The sequence below is a fragment of the Heptranchias perlo genome, chromosome 2, assembly GCF_035084215.1.
Source record: "Heptranchias perlo isolate sHepPer1 chromosome 2, sHepPer1.hap1, whole genome shotgun sequence".
NCBI lineage: Eukaryota > Metazoa > Chordata > Chondrichthyes > Hexanchiformes > Hexanchidae > Heptranchias > Heptranchias perlo.
In genome coordinates this window covers 99610853-99631089 of record NC_090326.1, presented here as the reverse complement: position 1 = coordinate 99631089, position 20237 = coordinate 99610853, and the positions used below count along the sequence as shown (strand labels likewise).

Below are 20237 nucleotides of genomic sequence, written 5' to 3'. Positions count from 1 at the left end.
TTTATTTATCTAAATTCTTAAAGGATTTCAAATATTTGGGTTCTTAGATTTAAGACCCTATTCAGCCGTTTGCATTTAGATCTTGATATCAACCTAGTGCATCATTTCTACTCCAGTCCAGTTTATTTTTCAAGCATTTAAGGGTTGAAATTTTTGGTTTCACTAATTTTAGCAAAAAATAACAGTAAAATTATCAGACAGAAATCTCAATTTTTTCTGTAGTATTTTTGCCATACAATACTCCCTGCATATTTTGTTTTATTAGCAAAATCCATTTATTTAACATTTGTTTTATTTTGCATTTTGGCTACTTCCCCTTCTTCACAACTTTCCTTGTCATACGTTGTTCCCTCCTGCTCCCAGACCTATCCTGTAAGCAGCCACCTGGAAGAATCAGCCAAGATGACTCACCTTCTGATTTTTCCTCCGTGCTATGAGGAAGCACCTAGACAGGCTTAACATCTCCTTGATGACACAGCTAAGATAGAGAACTCACCTTGAGACCAATTATATGTTCCTACTACTACTGGGCAAGCTCTTTGCAGTGCTACACTAATTTTAGCAACACAAAAATGTAAACATGAGTAAAAACTGAATAAATTTAATGAACAATGAAACATCAACCCCTTAAATTTTCTTGAAATCTGATATTTACAAATGATTATTACATGCTCTTGCCTTTACTATAATATCAAATCAGTTCACTGTCACCTATGTTTTTCCCCAACTCCTAGGTTGCTAACCATTTTAGATGTCACTGTTAAAATTGAATATGGTCTCATTCCAAGCTCCTTGCTCAATGTGCTGACGAAGGAAGCAGTCTTCAAATAGTGCCATGAATTTGCCCTTACATATTGAAGGTGAACCTCTCTACTTTAACTTAGAAATAATTAGTTAGTCCTTCCAATTTGCATCTGACATATGCAGACACCCATCATCATGTTTTAGAGTATCTAAACCAAGCTACTGAGAATTCCATGCAGGTAGAGTTTCTGTTTGCCTGAAGTGGAGTGCATACTCTCTCCACAAAGAGACACAACCCACTTATTTAATTCTAGAGAGCTTAGGCACAAGTTAGGAAGTTTAATGCCCTGGAGTATTATGGACCTGCCGAGCTCAGATATCAGGTTATCGAATCTATGGCAGAGGTTGGACTCCGTTCTAATTACAAGGGATGCCACCTTGGAGACAATTGAACCCAAAAAGACTCCACTTAACCATTTACTTAGTCTCCCTTTCTCAGGCATGCGTATTTCAGTCAGGCTATTCCATATTGATTTTCCCCAAAGTCTGCAGCAATTTCCTTTTATTAGTTTCCTACACCTGTAATCACAGATATTCACCGATATTAATTCTGCCTATTTTCCATCTGATGATATGGCTGTGCTTTTGGTAACTATCAGATCCTCCCTGACCATCAATGCTACCTTTCCCCCATTTATAAAATGCAATTCCTTCTGAAAATTCTGTGTTGTGGATGTTCTTTTGACATATTCTAAATTTCATTTCCATGTGATTCATTTCTCCCCCTGTCTTCTCACCCTAATCACCATTTCCTGTTGATCCATCTTAAACCTCTGTCACCGCTATTATTCAGACAGTCACCAGGAGATATACGAGAAAACAGCCTAAGGTCGGGCATCTACCCGACAATGTGGGAAATTGCCCAGGTATGTCCTGTCCACAAAAAGCAGGACAAATCCAATCCGGCCAATTACCGTCCCATCAGTCTACTCTCAATCATCAGCAAAGTGATGGAAGGTGTCGTCGACAGTGCTATCAAGCGGCACTTACTCACCAATAACCTGCTCACCGATGCTCAGTTTGGGTTCCGCCAGGACTACTCGGCTCCAGACCTCATTACAGCCTTGGTCCAAACATGGACAAAAGAGCTGAATTCCAGAGGTGAGGTGAGAGTGACTGCCCTTGATATCAAGGCAGCATTTGACCGAGTGTGGCACCAAGGAACCCCAGTAAAATTGAAGTCAATGGGAATCAGGGGTAAAACTCTCCAGTGGCTGGAGTCATACCTAGCACAAAGGAAGATGGTAATGGTTGTTGGAGGCCAATCATCTCAGCCACAGGACATTGCTGCAGGAGTTCCTCAGGGCAGTGTCCTAGGCCCAACCGTCTTCAGCTGCTTCATCAATGACCTTCCCTCCATTATAAGGTCAGAAATGGGGATGTTTGCTGATGATTGCACAGTGTTCAGTTCCATTCGCAACCTCTCAGATAATGAAGCAGTCCGTGCCCGCATGCAGCAAGACCTGGACAACATCCAGGCTTGGGCTCATAAGTGGCAAGTAACATTCGCGCCAGACAAGTGCCAGGCAATGACCATCTCCAACAAGAGAGAGTCTAACCACCTCCCATTGACATTCAACAGCATTACCATCGCCGAATCCACCACCATCAACATCCTGGGGGTCACCATTGACCAGAAACTTAACTGGACCAACCATATAAATACTGTGGCTACAAGAGCAGGTCAGAGGCTGGGTATTCTGCGGCAAGTGACTCACCTCCTGAGTCCCCAAAGCCTTTCTACCATCTACAAGGCACAAGTCAGGAATGTGATGGGATACTCTCCACTTGCCTGGATGAGTGCAGCTCCAACAACACTCAAGAAGCTCGACACCATCCAGGACAAAGCAGCCCGCTTGATTGGCACACCATCCACCACCCTAACCATTCACCCCCTTCACCACCGGTGCACCATGGCTGCAGTGTGTACCATCCACAGGATGCACTGCAGCAACTCGCCAAGGCTTCTTCGACAGCACCTCCCAAACCCGTGACCTCTACCACCTAGAAGGACAAGAGCAGCAGGCACATGGGAACAACACCATCTGCACGTTCCCCTCCAAGTCACACACCATCCCGACTTGGAAATATAGCGCCGTTCCTTCATCGTCACTGGGTCAAAATCTTGGAAATCCCTTCCTAACAGCACTGCGGGAGAACCTTCACCACACGACCTGCAGCGGTTCAAGAAGGCGGCTCACCACCACCTTCTCGAGGGCAATTAGGGATGGGCAATAAATGCTGGCCTCGCCAACGACGCCCACATCCCATGAACGAATAAAAAAAACGTGACTTACATAGAATTACATAGAATTTATAGCACAGAAAGAGGCCATTTGGCCCAACTGGTTAATGCTGGTGTTTATGCTCTATACTAGCCTCCTCCCACCCTATCAGCATATCCTTCTATTCCTTTGTCCCTACTTATCTAGCTTCCCCTTAAATGCATCCATGCTATTCATCTCAACTACTCCATGTGGTAGCAAGTTCCACATTCTGATCACTCTCTGGGTAAAGAACTTTCTCCTGAATTCGTTATTGGATTTATTAGTGACTATCTTATATTTATGACCCCTAGTTTTGGACTCCCGCACTAGTGAAAACACCTTCTCTACATCTAGTCTATCAAACCCTTCATAATTTTAAAGACCTCAGTCAGATCAACTCCACTAGAAAAAAGAGGCCCAGCCTGTTCAGTCTATCCTGATAGTTGTAGCCTCTCAGTTCTGGTATCATCCTTGTAAATCTTTTTTGCAACTTCTCTGGTGCCTCTATGTCCATTTTGTAATATGCAGACCAGAAATGAGAACAGTACTTTAAGTGTGGTCTAATCAAGGTTCTATACAAGTTTAACATAACTTCTCTGTTTTTCAATTCTATTTACTTGTCCTCCAATTTCCCTTCCCCTCACAAGATGTCTGAACTCTACTCTGTGCCTACCCCTGATGGAATGGCTGAGGGATTTCTCTCACCATTTGGGAAATCCTATATGTAAACTTACATCTTATCATTTGTAGCACAATACATTGAAACATCAACATTCATCAAATCAGAACACAAGTGTTCTGAGTTAGACTATATATCTTTGAGTAACATCTCCAAAATTTTCTAAATGGAAACTGGACAACAAAGTGTGATTTTAGAACTGGAAGTCTGTTTTATTCCACTTACTTCTGTGTCTCCTGATGTGGAGGAATCAGTTATTAAGGTTTTCAACATATTTTCATTGATAGCAAAGAAAACAAGCAGCTCTCAAGCCATGATCCCAACCCCTAACTAGCTCCCTGTTTGGTTTTGGACTTGGCCTGTTTCAGTAGGCTACAATCTGTATATAGCTATCTCATGCAGTTTGAATCAAGTAAACACACCTGTTATGTGCACAATAACAAGTTACTCACAGATACTGTATATGTCTTGTTACACAGGCTACACTTTGCTGAACATAATAAATTATTATTCCATCCTGAATCAATCACAGGGCCAATTTTCCTGGCCCCCATCTGTTCAGATATTGGACAGAGGCTGTGCAACCAAATTGCGCTGCATTGTCAAGGCCTCGCTACACCTTATTTTGGTGGTCCGTTTCATTAAAATAGCCTGATTACACCCCCAGTGCTGGCCTGCCATCTGCTTTTTTCTGGGAAATGTGAGCCAAACCATTACCTCCAGAGTAGCCCATAGGTCTATTCTTTGGTCCCTCCTCTTCCTTATCTACAAGCTGCTCCTCAGTGACAACATCCGCAGACATGGGGGTCAGCTTCCACATGTATGCGAATGACACCCAGCTCTACTTCTCCAACACCTCTCTTGACCCCTCCACTGCCTCTGCATCATCGGATAGCTTATTCGACATCCAGCCCTGGATGAGCCGCTAAACACTAGGAAAACTGAAGCCATTGTCTTAGGCTGCCACTACTTTGCCACATTCTTGCCCCTCCCCAGCAACTGTTTTGGGCTGAATCAGATTATGTGCAACCTCGGCATCCTATTCAGCTCCAAGCTGAGGTTCTGAACCCATCTCCTCTCCATTACAAAGAACACCTACTTCCACCTCCATAACATCACCTGCCTCCAGTCCTGCCTCAGCCCATTCGCTGCTGAAACCCTCATCTATGCCTTTATCACCTCCAGACTCAACTATTCCAATATTCTCCTGGCTGGACACCCATCCTCCAAGCTCTGTAAACTTTAGCACATGCAAAACTCAATTACCTATATTCTATACTGCTCCAAATCTCACTCACCCATCACCTCGTCCTCACTAACCTACATTGGCTCCCTTTCTCCAGTGTCTCAGATTTAAGATTCTATTCCTCATGTTTAAATCCCTTTATGGCCATGCCCCTCCCAATCTCTAATCTCCTCCAGCCCTACAAGCCCCCCAAACTCTCCGCTCCACTGACTCTGGTCCTTTGTGCATCCCCCTTCCCTTTGCCCGCCTTTAGCTATCTACGCCTACACTCTAGAATTCCCTCCCTAAACCCCTTTGCCTCACCATCTCCCCTTCCTCCTTTAAGACCCTCCTTAAAACCCACTACTTTAACCAAGCCTTTTGACACCCCTCCTAATATCTTCATCTTTGGCTCAGCGTCTTTTGCCTCTGTGAAGCTCCTTGGGACGTCTTTCTATGTAAAAAGCACTATATAAATGCAAGTTGTTGTTGGGAATAAGAGTGCTGCCCCAGACCTCTCTATTTCCTTCTCTTCCTTTAAGACATTCCTTGAAACCCACCTCTTTGACCAAGCTTTAGATCACTCCCTTAATCTGTACTTTTTTGGTTTGGAATCCATTTTTCCTCACACTTCTTTGAAGTACTGTACCTTGGGTCATTTTTCTACAATAAAGAAATATATAAATGCAATTTGTTGTTGTTTCTAGTGTTGTACATATTTAAAGTTGTACAATTTGGAGCTTCACCAAATGGTCAGCTGGTAATGGCAGCCAGTAACTGAGTCATCAGGTGCCCCAAATTGTACTTCAGTTATTTACCTATTAATAATACATGGACCGTCAATTAGCAGCAGCTCATTTGGTAAAGTGGGGAGCAGAGCTATGGAGACCCGAAGCTCCCAGGTTTGCTCCCTGTTCTGTGAATGACCAGAATGGTCAGAATGGCCAATTGGGTGAGGTAATGGAAGGTAATTGCCACCTATGAAACCATACCCAGCAGGAATAAACCTCTTCAGGGGGAAGAGGAAAGAAATTTGGCAAAAAATAAATTTGATCAGCCACTGGGAGATCATAATCCCAATTTAAATTCCCACATTCTTGAAAAGCAGTGCTTTAAGAGTTGGCCTAGTGGCACAGCATTTTAGCATCTATCCACAGAGTGCTATGAAGCAGGTCATATGTTAAGTCTATCTTTTAAACCAAGCCCGGCTATCTACAATAATTCTAACTATTACTCTGTATTGTTCTTCAATGACAGCATTTGTAGTTACTGTCTACAAATTCCTGCTTTGCTAAACACTCAAATTCATTTCATAAACTTCATTTCCTTGTGGACTACTCCTCGTTCCACTAGATGTCATTGCATATTAAATGGCAGGAAACTGAATCTCTAAACATCCATAAAGATGTGTTTTTGAGCTGCAGCCCAGCTCCTGAAAACAAATCACAACTCTCAGTTTATTTCTGTTGCACAAAGACCCACGACCAAATCACATTTCAGAAATGGCAAGCTTCAAAGCCATATATTCCTGTGATTTTTTTTTTAGCAGGTCATTAATTACAGGACAAATCACGCGTTCTCTTGGTTTTGATTAAAAGAGAAATTTCACTCCTCCCTCCTATTTTCATCAAGTAGGGCAATAAAAAAATATACACACCATTACTCCCATTAAAAAAGTATCAAATCTTTGTAAGTCCTGATCACCCCTCTTTAAGGATGAAAGCTTGTGGTAAGATTACAATAGAATTACCTGACGGGAATGGTCCAATGGCTCAGTGGGTACATGCACTGCGTTGTGGGGTACTGAATCATACAGATGAAGAGATCTCATGTTTCATCCTGGTCTCTGCTGAATTAACCATCTGAAACAGGGTGATGGTTGGTGTGCAATTGGCCTCAGCATCCCTGAGCTAGGAGGCCAGGGTTTCTTCTGCTGATCATTATCCAACAACTCCTCCTGGAAAGTGCATGTGTTTGGACGGCAGGACCAAACCCGGCTGTCTACTTGTCAGCTGTTACTGTTTCATGCTCGCTGTCAGCATTTTTATGCCTTTGTCCGCATATCATCATTTGCTGACCAAAATCATCATGGGATTCCATGAGATTGCCCCAGAATGCTTTTAGATATTTTCTGCACATGTGCAATCAGTTGACTTCATGCTGACTCTTGGCTGGGCATCTGGCAGTATGTAACTAAATGGAAAAACACTAAACTCTATTTTAAAATGGCACAAATGTATTTTGCAATGAACAAACAGTGCAAAAAGCATTTATACTGGAATAATGTTTTTGAAAATTGATCCATTAAAGAAATCAGTTTTGGACAAATTCTGTGACCAATTTAATTGTTAGTTTGAAGTTTTGGTCAGAGACTCATTGCCCACCAATATAATCTGCATACCAAAGTGAAACAGATTGAAGCTCTGCTAGATCTGAGAGTTTTGCATTCTATTGTTTAAAATTGCCACTTGGAGAAATCATAGATAAAGCATGAGTTCTTTTGATAATAGAAGAAAGCTCAAGAAGAAAGCTGATGACTTGATCGCTGGTTCTCCACGTGGGCTTACTCCAGACATAGATTTAATTAGGTTTTTCATTAAAAACAATACTCTGTCAGGTAACAAATGGCCAGCCCATAATTAGAATACTTGTCCAAACGCACAGAAGCTGGAAATTTGTGCATGAAATTTGTACAGATTTTCTGCATATGCCCAGGCATTTTGGTTTTCACAGAAAAAGACTGGTTTGTGAAATGGAATTTTAAAATGCTGAAGAAAATCTTGAAATCCCCTGTAATAAAACAGAACTTAACCTATTCCGTCACCTAAAGCAATGCCCCTTGTAACAGGTCTATATTCAAGGCTGCTGCTGAGTTGATGGTTGTTATTTGAATTGTCCTTTTTTGGGGGTTGTAAGAGTTTATTTGAAATTGTCCGTAGCTTTTATGCGTTTTTAGGTTGGTCTGTTGTGCCCCTCATATTCAAATACTCACTCTCTAGGCTCACTTGGGTGAGGTACTAAAGATTGCTGCTTTCTGTGGAACCATAGCTCATCATGAAATTCAGGAGAGAAGGAATTTGGGGCTGGGGGAATGAGAAGTCCTTAGCATCATTCATTTATAATGTTTCCTTTGAAATTCACTTGTATTGTTGATATTTAAGCAATACTGTTTTCTAGCAGTATTCATGACAGGCTAAACAATTAAAGAATGACTCTTAACTTCAGTTGATAAGAGACAAGGGGGTTAAGGTTACGAAATCAATGGAATGAAAATTGGGCGGGTTCTATAACGGGCTGGGAGATCCACTCTACCAGATTACTGCCCAGCCTTTGAAGACAAAAATCTATCCCAGGAAGTCCAGTATTGCTGAATCGTACTATAAAGATTTTTTTGCTTCAGTTCCACATTTCAGGGGAATTTCTATTTTTAAAAACACACATTGAGCTCCTTATAGCCAACCCCCTGCTATCTATAGTTCTGTTCAGTAGACCAACCTGTCACCATGACATCGTCTCACTCAAGTTCTGTCCTCAGTCAACCATTGAATATACCACTGAGTTGATCAGCTTTCACTATTCAAATAAGTCATGACTGAATGTAGAATAGTGTTGTAATGGAAGCTGTGTATCCTAATTTCACAATAAGATACTGCAGAAAACTATCAGTTCATACCTAGTTTTGCCACTTCCTGTTTTGGACCAATATTTTCAGAAATTTCTAAGAGGCAATGTTGACACCAAGACCTTGGTGCTCATTACTGATGTTAGAGTTCTGACTGGGCAGAACTTCCGCCCACCCTCTTAATCCACTCAGACCAGAACCTATTTCTCAGGGTCACAGGTCTTTTAATATGCACGTGGGCTCCCGGTAAGATTTCTACCACCAAGAGGAGCTCGCCATTGTAAAGGAAGCAAGTCCACAAAAGGCAATGAGGGACCTTAAAGTGCCCTACAGACAAAATATTACATTTCTTTTTCGGTCTTGGCCGAGATGGAGACCAAAATAGGTGAGGCTTTAGGACATAAACAGTGGGAAAGGCAGCATCTACTAGGCCTTCTCACTTTATTTAAAGAATTTTGGAGCCTTCCCACTGCTACCCCAAGCCTACCACCAACCTCCACCAATTAGTTCCAGAGAGTAGTGGTAACTGGGGTGGGAAAAAGACAGGGCCCCAAACGCTCGCTGGCTGCGGGGGTGGGGGGGAAAGGAGCTGTCAAGGGTTCTCCCAATGGGAGAGGGTGGAGAGAAATCAAGTTTGGGTGATGATGCAGTGGTAGGGCACACCAACCCATTTACCAGCCATTTTTGCTGTAATACCACCCAATTTTGGGTAAGGGAAATTCAGCCCCAAAAGACTGATTTTAAAATAAATGTATTTTTCCACTATAAGGACGCATTAGTTATTGGGGTTATCAAAGTTTCTGATGAATTTTTGTTACAACAAAGCAAATGTCAGAACTCAAGCCATGGTGTCATTCTGCTGAGAGCCACCCCATCCAGCCCCTTTTCAGTTTTGGAATGACGAACAGTGGAAACTCTAAAAATACCCATTATCAATTCAACATCAACAAAGCCACAATTGTGTTGTCAATTGAGAAAATAACTTTTGTGCAAGTTCACTTGCAAGGTGAAAGAAACAACAACAAAAATGATGGCAACTATTCCCACTGGTGTTTTTCCAGATCATAACTTGGGAATGTTCTTTAGTATTCTAAAATTGTGTCTCTACAGCAATACATGATGTCAATTGTTTAAAAAGTGGATGGTTCCCAGTCATCCTTTACCAATAACTTTCTACAAAACAATGTCACATGGTAGCATTTTACTGATAAGAACATAAGAATTAAGAGCAGGAGTGGACCATACGGCCCATCAAGCCTGCTCCATCATTCAATAAGATCATGGCTGATCTTTGACCTCAACTCCACTTTCCAGCCCAATCCCCATATCCCTTGATTCCCCTAGAATCCAAAAATCTATCTATCTCAGCCTTGAATATACTCAACGACTCAGCATCCATAGCCCTCTGGGGTAGAGAATTCCAAAGATTCACAACCCTCTGAGTGAAGAAATTCCTCCTGAGTTAGGAATTCCCTTCCTAGAGCATGTCCAAGCTGTTGACATGTTCCCTTCAGTAGTTGCTATTGATGCATTACTGCAAAGAGAACAAAGGGCAAACTGCAAACTATTGCCAGTCACACTTCAGCCACAGCATGCCTACTATCAGTGAGTACAGTAGAGCCATTGACTGTGATTCCTTAAAGATCAAATTGAATTTTTTGGCCTTCATTTGACAAACCCCTGCTTAAAAATGTTTAATACCTCAGGGGTTGGAATTCAAAAGTAAGGAAGTGATGCTTCAGCTGTACAGAGCCTTGGTCAGGCCCCATCTGGAGTACTACGTTCAGTTTTGGGCACCAAACCTCAGGAAGGATATATTGGCCATGGAAGGGGTACAGCACAGATTCACCAGAATGATACCATGGCTTAAAGGGTTAAATTATGAGGACAGTTTATATAAACTTGATTTGTATTCCCTGGAGCTTAGAAGGTTGAGGAGTGATCTAATCTACATGTTTAAAGTGATAAAGCAATTTGAAAGAGCAGATACAGGGAAATGATTTCCTCTGATAGGAGAATCAAGAATAAGAGGTCATAATCTTAAAATTAGAGCTAGGCCATTTAGTAGTGAAATCAGGAAGCATTTTTTTCACACAACAGATAGTGGAAATCTGGAACTTGCTCCTCCAAAAGGCTGTGAATACAGGGTCAATTGATTGAGATTGATAGATTTTTGTTGGGTAAGGTTATCAAGGGATATGGAACAAAGGTAGGTAAATAGAGTTGAAGTATAGATCAGTCTTAATCTAATTGAATGGCGGTACGGGCTTGAAGGGCTGAATGGCCTTCTCCTGTTCCGATGCAGTGGCAAAGTACATTGCGAGTCCAGTACTCATTTTACAGGGTACTGGGACACAGGGTTGATCATCTGCTGTTGCTGTAGAAAGAACCCAAGTGAGGACCATGTGCCCCCAAATGGGGTGGAGGGAATTGAAGGGAAATCATCACCAGAGCATATTGTGCACCTCCTAGCAGCCTGAAAAGTGATAGAGGATTGAAAGCAGGTTACCCTCCAGTGACAATTGATTTATGGTCAAGGAAGAGCAAGGGGAGAATACAAATTCTTATCCTTATTTTATTTTCAAATTATTTTAACCCCAAGTAATAATACCATTTTTTGTAATGTTAATTTAAGGAATTCACTGAATGCTTTGAGTGCCTCAGACTAATTTAATGATCCAGGCTCTGTGACACCCTGTCAAGCTGCCAACAGATTTACTCAATCAACAACCCATTTGAGGTCTTGCATGCACAGATACATCAAAGATTAACCTGGTCATATCTATACAATCAGATTATTCTTCCAAATGTGTGCTTTCCTTTCGCTAATAAAAAGCCTTTAAAAGATTTAACTTGTTAGGAGAAATGTGATAGGAGAGGTTGGAGTAGGCAGAAAAATTATTAACAATAACACCAACTTACATTTATATAGCGACTTTAACATAAAAAAACTTCCTTACATGCTTCACAGAGACGTAATCAGACAAAATTGAATGATGAGCCAAAGAAGAAAATATTAGGATGGGTAACCAAAGGCTGGGTAAAAGAGGTGGGTTTTAAGGAGGCTCTTAAAGGAGGAAAGTAAGGTGGAGAGGCAGAGAGGTTTAGCGAGGGAATTACAGAGTGTGGGACCTAAACGGCTGAAGATCGCCAATGGTGGGGCAAAGGGAAGGGGGATGCACAAGAGTCCAGAATCAGAGGTACGCATGTACGGGGCTAGGGTTGTAGGGCTAGAGGAAGTTACAGAGATGGGATGGGGGTATCGGGATTCCATGAAGGGATTTAAACATGAGGATGAGAATTTTAAATTGGACGCATTGGGGGACCAGAAGCCAATGTAGGTCAGGAAGGCCAGGGTTGATGGGTGAGTGGGACTTGATGTGAGATAGGATACAGGCAGCAGAGTTTGGGATGTGCTGAAGTTTATGATGAGTGGAAGATGGGAGGCTGGCTAGGAGAGCATTGCAATCGTCAAGTCTGTAGGTGACAAAGTTATGGATAAGGGTTTCAACAACAGAGGGGCTGAGGTAGAGGCCTAGGTGGGTAATGTTACGGAGGTGGAAGTAGATAGTCTTCGTGATGGAGAGAATATGGGGTCGGAAGCTCAACTAGAGTTGTCCCTTATCCAAGGGGGATTTAAGCCTGGGACAGCAACAGGAGAGTAGGAAGGCAGAGGAGTAGTGATGGGTTAGGGTAGGGAATGGGGGAGCATCAGGGACGGGCAATATATGCTGGCCTCGCCAGTGACGGCCACATCCCATGAACAAATTTTTAAAAAGTACCCGAGAGGGGAGAAATAAAAGGTGGCTTGACTGGGTAACAGGAAAGGGAGGAGAAAGGAAAGAAGGGACCAAGAGAAGCCAAGAGAAAAAACAGGAGGTAGAAGTAATGTGCTTGGGTCTGAAGCGCTAGTCAAAATGCACACGCAAAATAGACATAGCAGAATTTAGGTTACGTAGGCATGACAGATATTAGGAGAGACATGTCCTGATCATAAACAAAGGACAGGGAGGAGACACTATGATATTAAATTTAAGTTAAAAAATAAAAATCAGACAGAGAATAGGAAAAAGAGAGAATAAGGGAAAAGGGAGACAAGGCAAGCAGAATTAAACTTTGTTTCAAGTGTATTTTTTTCTTTAAGGTTAACATTACAATAATAAAATTGCTCCTGATATTTGAGTAGCTTTATTGCTGTAATAATAGTATTGTTTTCAACATCAGAGTGCATGAGCCAAAAACAAAGGCAGATGCTTAACCTAAGGAGATGGGAAGTCCCCTGGACCTATCAGCAGACTACGGGTTAACGCTCACTAATGTGACAAATATAATGAATTAGCACACAACTCAAAACCTGCCAAAGAAAATTCTTCCTTTAACAAGAAAAAATTCACTACATTTTTTACTTTATTTTTTACAATAGAGAAAAGTTATATATTAGAGGCTTTATCTACAAGCACAAATATATCTCACATTGGACATGTTGCTCATTTTGTATTGCTTACAGTCTTGCATGACATTTTGATGATTATAAAATGTATCCATCAATGCACTTTACTCTCAATAACCATGTGGAGGGTAAACGTTGGCATGGACTGGTTGAGCCGAATGACCTGTTTCCATGTTCTAACTCCTATGTCTTCCTATGTACTCGTTCACCAGCCTTGGTTTCTTACATTTTCCATTTCTATGGATCAAGCCAACAAGAATTTTACAGTAACAAACTACAGCAATTTTAACCTCTGCATAAATATGTAGTGTTCACAAGGGAACTAAAAGTTGGGTTTCAATCCCAAGGTTCTGTAAATTGTGATAATGGCTGAAGTAAGGGAAGAAATATTATGGTCATTGCAACAAGAATGAAGGCTATCTCTGTTCCCTTGGAGTTTATGATGTCATTACTTTGACTGAGTTACAGCCTTGTAATTCCTTTTCCACCATCCATTTGCAGTTATGTTAATAATAATATTGCACTCTGTATAGTTCTAGAGTATCAGTACCACTGAAGAATGCAATGTAATAGGGTTGAATGGTTAATGCTTGTGTGCCAATTCTCTAAAACTATTGAGTAGCAGATTGGATCATTGCAAACTTTTTAAATGTTTTCATTTTAACGAATTTTACCCTCCCTTCCTCGTTCTCCCTTCCCCTGTTCCAGTGCTAGATTTTTTTTAATTGACGGTGGATTCCACTTTGCCAGGAGAAGAAAAGGAATGGCTTCAAGTGAACACCATTTTATACTCACATCTAGTTTTCTGATAAATCAGCAAATAGAATAAAATATACCCCAAAAATAGTTTCAGGTGACATGACCTTTACTGGTAACGCTAAACTTTTTAAAACTATGTATACTATCTAAAAACTTAACTTGGTGGAATATTTATGAAGAACAATTTTGAGAATTGTTAATTACATAGATCTAAGTGAAACTTTTAAAATCTACACTCATGTCACTGGCATTAGCGTTTACTATATGTGTTTTGTTAAACAAAGCAGTGACCAATCACCAATGTCTGTGTACTACTGATATGCCGTATAACCGCATAGCGGCTGCATAACAGTAATCAGCTTGAAAGGGAAATCATTGCTATTTTGTGGAGGGAGGGTGAACAAAATAGCTGAGATGAATATAATGGGTGACAAAATCATGCACAAGCAATGCAATCATGTTCTTGCAATGCAAATCGCGTCACTGCAACATTTGTCTAAATTACTAAAATTGAAAACTTTGCCAACCAAACTTTAGGAATGTCAAACATAGTGGACCTCATTTCCCACATTGACCATTAATAGAGAGGGGAATCAAGGTCAGCACTTTGTAAGTGGGATGGTTCATATAATACTGGGGTCTAGAGATCCTAAGGGGAACCCAGATTGCAAGCTCATTAGATTTATTTTATTTATTTTTGCACTCAAGGTGAGGGGTATTCAGGCACCCAGTGACATCACCAAATACTCCCAACTCAGGTGTAGCACAGCCAGATGCAGAGTAAAGCTCTTTCTACTAAAAAGCCCCAAACCCAGAAAAGCACTTCCCCGGCCCACCATGACATCCCCTTCATTTACCACAATAGTCATCCTATAACTTGTCTGAGTAAGATAGCCAATTAATGGCAAAGTAGGGACAGTTTGAGACCGTCCAAACTTATTTTATATAGGACCCTTTGGTCTGAGCTAGAATTGAGCCCACATTTCAGAGGTGAAAGGCCAGTGTCTAATTCACTTAACCTCCCAGTTCCCACATATCACATTTCTATCCATCTTGAGCAAGGCACAAGTTGAACACAACGTCTCCATAATTCTGTATCTTTTCTATGTTCGTTCACTTACTAGCACGTTATTTCTGTTGCTGTACACTAATTTTAAAAATGTCTTCTGCGATGATAACAGTGTTTTTCCTTCAGTTAGCTGACATTGTGGTTCGGAAGTTAAGACAAGAGGATCCTGAGGAATGTGTCAATATTTGTATGGAGTCTCCCACACACGAAAGTTTGAAAACCGCTGTCGTAATATGAGAAGGCCTTCGTTTAATAGTAATTATTAGATCAGTAAAAGTTCCACCGAATTTACACGAATTACGTAGTAAACCGTCAAAAATGATAAACTGAAAAGAAAGCTAAGATCTGAGGATATCTCATCAGTCGCCCTGGACAGGATTGTAGGGTTTCGGAGGTAGTCAATAGAAACTATAGTATTCTGTTTCGTGTTCATATTGGTCTTGTTCCCATCATAAAAATATCAACATGAGATGGCTTACAGTCCCGCAGATTGAAAAAACTAAAATCACACCTCCTGCGGACTTTGAATGGCGATGTGATACAAATGTACAATTATTTTTCAAATACCTTCCACAAACATGTTATTATTCATAAAGATCTACTTATTCCGTCCCATTTCCAACTAAAGTTCGGTCTGAAATCGATGAGCCTTGTTTGCGCGGTGACGGGCAGAATGTAGCATTTGTAGAACTGAGCGTCTTTGTTCTGTGAAAAGTTTGTGAACTCAGTGCGGTGAACCTCGTCTCTTGTAGCAGCTGTAACCTCTTTTTGTGTGTTTGAGAGAAAGGCTATAAAATCGGTTTTCTTGTTTTCTTTCGGATAAAAATTAAATCCACCGTACCATGCTCTTCAATTGCTCTTCTTTAGAAGTCAAGACCCGCTTGTATTTAATTTTTTGACATTCAAAAACTAGCTGGTAACACCTACAACTTTTGTATTACACCGCTCGGAGAATTTGGTGACAAAACGCACCTATATTTCTCAACTATCAGCGATTTATATTGACAATAATTAGTAGATGTTTGAATCATATCTATCAGCAAAGTACACTTAGAAATGTCAGTGCTTTAACGATTGGGTTACTGTACTATATAATGCACATAGGATTTTACAGCACAAGAAACAGGCCATTCGGCCCAACTGGTCCATGCCGGTGTTTATGCTCCAGACGAGCCTCCTCCCACGATTGGCCCTTTCTTAATGAGTGAACAAAGAGAGGCCTTCGGAGGTCGGTAACAGGTAAACATCTTGTAACATTAATAGTTATTTGCTTATTAGTTAGTGCGAAGGCGTTCCTGTCGCTTCATTTTGGAAGAGTCTGCGTTGCCTTATGTACTCCCCTCCCCCCAATGAGTGCGTCGCTTTCATTTTAGTGGTAGGTAGATAACTCAGCTGCTTTAGGTGTAAGGAAGTCACTTTTACTCTTAGTTCTATGGAAGCAAGGATCCCATTCACTCCCTTCAAGTGACTCAAAACTGGGGCGCGATATCAGAAATATGTTTTGTTGCCTGAATGCCAAGGACTGACAATCATAAGATTATCATTAGATCGCTCTAGAAATTAGGGCTGTATTCACACTAAAGATAAACGTTTTTGACGAGAAATTACACGAACATATAATCTGATAAACTGGTTATTATTGTAGTGTGCGCGTGTGTTGTATGCCATCAACAGCGAAAATGAGTCAAGTTCATTCGTTATAATACTGCTTTATTTCCAATTTACTAGAAAGAAAAAAAGTGCTGTATTGTTGGTGGAAAGTTTTGAAAGCCTTTTAGGTTCGTGGATAAAATGACTTATCACCAAGCTTTTCAAATGTCTACGGTCGGGTTGCTTCATCTTAATTTACTTCAAAAATAATTCTAAAACAGCGCAGAAACAAAGTCAGCAGAATTGTGGCTCATGAGTTTTGAAACATTGGGAATTTCTGAAAACAAGGGTCTTAGAATATTTAATTGGACTTTTAAAATGACAGTGATATGTTCATTTGCAATATAGAAGACAGCAGAGCAGTTTGCAGTGGGTTTTAATTCTAATACTTAAGCGTGTAGATGAGTAGCCACGTTAATTTTCTTGTATATGCTTCCAAAGTTCATTCTGCAGTAACGTCCCTTTTTGACGCACAGTATGGGTACAGTATTGTACTTCACTCTTTCTACGGGGCTACTTTAGTGCTCTTCTCGATTTATAGTCTGTCACGCAGGTCGAACAGTGATTCACGTTTTAAAAAAACATTACTTCTCAGTGCTAGTAAGTAAAATAAGTGGAACACTCGTGCTTCAGCATCATTCGGGTCGCATAATGTGGTGTTTGGACCAAGCCAGTTTGTCTAGTTCCTCTTCATCAACTACAATGAAACTATTGATTAAATCAAGAGGTAGTAAATTAGGTTTAGAAAGAGATAAGTGGAATAGTAAGGAATAGTTCTTTCAACCTAGATATCTGTATTTTGGCAAACGGTTCCGTTTAGAATAGATGTTTCATAATTTGCGGTGGACTGCAGCTGTAGTGCGTAACCCTAAATATTTTTGTTGGCAATATAAGCAAATTATGAGTCACATATCAATAGGATCAACTCACATTTTGTGCATAAAAATGACTTCTAGAAGAACACTTTTCTACTGGCGGTTAAACCATATTTAAAATGATTAACACATTCTCACTGTAGAATTTCACAGGAATTTCTTCATAAAGCTGCAGTAATTGTAAGCAATCCTTGTTAATCCTGAGGTATGGATATGGTACTGGATATTTGTGACATGGAGTGCCCCCGCTGCTAGCTGCGCCACCACACATAGACCAAAAGCGGAATAAACCTCAATATAAGTTTAAACAGCATTTACTTATTGTTTAAAAAGACATTGCAGAGTAATTTCAAGGCAGCAAACTAATCTTAGAAGTTAAAATATGAAATAAAAAGACAATACATAGGACAGACCCCGTCTGAAAGAGAAAAAGGTTAACTTATGAGGTGAACATTTCTCTTTCAGAAGTGGGCCAGCCTCTTGTGTATTTCCAGCATTTTCTGTTTTAAATTCAATCTTGAAATTCGGATGAAATGTAAATCTCACCCTTGGAGTTAATGTCATATGAACCCATTGATTACACTGCTGCTTTTTGATCATTCTGTATGCAATCTATACTGGTCATTGAATTTTCAGACCATCTTCCTATATTACAACAGCGACACTTCACAAAGTACCTCATTGGCTGTAAAGGGCTTTGGGAAGTCCTGGGGTCGGAAAGGCGCTGTATAAATGCAAGTCTTTATTTTAACTGAGAACTAATTCTTAATCATTGACGGAAACAGAATTGTAACATTTCACCTTGACGCGTGAATTTTTCACACATCAACCACGAATTCTTATTCTGTACATGTTACATCACATACTGCTCATGCATGACAGCAAGTGACCCTGCATTACATTTTTTACTGGCACGTTGGTAGTTGGCATCCACGCTGATAGCTGATGTCGGCAGGGGAAAAAAGAAAATGAAACTGTAACATAAAATTAAAACTACAAATTGTTTTAAAAATCAGAGAAAGATCCAATAATCTAATATGTGGGTTTACTTAACCGTTAGAAACCGCTGGGACGTTATGCTCACAGTTGATGATGCAATTTGAACCACTCAATTAGATTACTAACTTGCTGTCACTCCTATGTCTCCAATATTATCTGTGAACTAGTAAATATAGAGGAAATGATCTTTAAAAGCTCAATGCTGCTCACACGCTGCTGAAATGTTGCCCAGTACCTGTACACATGGAGCGAAGTGCAACAAAAGTATTGGTAACTGGAAATATTGATAAATTGTTTTGTTGCTTTTTTCCATAATTGAGACATCCTATGGAAACTATACAGCCGATTTTATTAATATGTTCAGTGCTTCGTTATTTCTGTTGCTTCCAGCATACTGAAAATCTGGTGGCGCCTTTTTCACATTCCAACATTGAGGGAGGAAAAAGTTTATAGTTGTATTAGAATTTATTGACTTTGAAACGTTTCGACATGAAAAAGCACCAATTTTTATTTCTTAAATTGTTTATTAGCAACTTCATTATTTGACAGTACTGTAATCAAGCCACTATGGTAAGTCCAAATAAATGTTGCTTTAATAAATAAAATGAGTCTTATTGGGGTATTCCTGTAGGAAAAAAGTTCAAATTCCCTCAAAGAATTAGTTTTGATAATTAAGACTACAACGAGACGATCATAAAAAGGACCTACTGTGTTATACTCACCGCAGAAAACGGGTGCAGTAAACTGCTTTATACAAGCAAAATGTGTTTCTCCTTCCGGCCGTTCAGCAGAAAAAATATATATTCATTGTTCATTTCTTCTATGCACGGAATTTTAAATAATAAATAAAATATGTCTAATGTAAAATGTAACCGCCAGAATTAGGGTTAAACCGTTTTTGGAACTCTAGCCGGAAGTTAATCTCGTGGTGGCTACGTGCCTGCGTCATCACACGTCTCTTGAATGTGACCACGCTCCTTTACGTAATCAGCGCGTGTGCGTAATAGGAACGTTCCCTTCCGTCTGCCTATTTATAAAGTGGAACAAGGGTTCACCACCTTACTCACCTGCCAAAAGCCTCAGGCACTGCGGTGAAGCTGCCAAACCGCGATGCTTCCTAAATAAGACTCTCTTTGAACTGGTCAACCGCCTAATGCAATAATGGAATTAAAACATAAACATATTTTTTTCCAAAAATCCCACTTTAAAACAAAATCGGAACGTCCCATGAAGCAATAACTCGAACGTAGTACGTCCACACAGCATTTTTTTAAAAAAATACGTAAGGCGTTAGTGCGTAATAAATTTGCGAAAGCAAAGGCGTTTTGGCAAAATTACAAGAATGTGTCTATTGTTTAAATAATTAAACGGGTGGAATCCAAAGTGTTTTAAGTTTAATAAATTCCCCAATGCTTGATTAATTCCAACTTCCGAATATTGTAGGACGCGTTTTCCAGTTGGTTACTGAAATGAATGTACAGATTTTCCTAGCATCGCGTCCAAACTAATTACCCTACTGTAGTACACATAACAAAATAAACACACATAATTCTTATTATGATATAATTTATAACGCTACCGCAATTAATGAAAAGTAACCTGTATAATGGTATTTATCCAAAAACACTCGCGACTACTGTTATTGTGTTTTACACAATTCTGGCATTATGAGGAATTAACGTGATAATTACCCCATTAGTAGCTATAATCTGTAATTAGGTTATGTAAAAAGAGAAGCGGTGAGTATTTCTGAACATTAACAAAACGAGAAAGCTATGACTAAAAATACCTATCCACAACTATATTTGGTTTCACTGGATCACAAAATAGTTCCTAAA

At 40.2% G+C, this 20237-nt stretch overlaps 1 long non-coding RNA gene across 1 annotated transcript; it reads right to left on the bottom strand.

Annotated features, from left to right (window-relative positions):
• Nucleotides 1-12986: 12986 nt before the first annotated feature.
• On the bottom strand, nt 12987-19591 carry LOC137334113 (uncharacterized). The gene is made up of 2 exons (XR_010966068.1): nt 19122-19591; nt 12987-13284 (listed from the first exon to the last, which is right to left on the bottom strand). It is a non-coding gene; the product is annotated as an uncharacterized lncRNA (long non-coding RNA).
• Nucleotides 19592-20237: the final 646 nt, after the last annotated feature.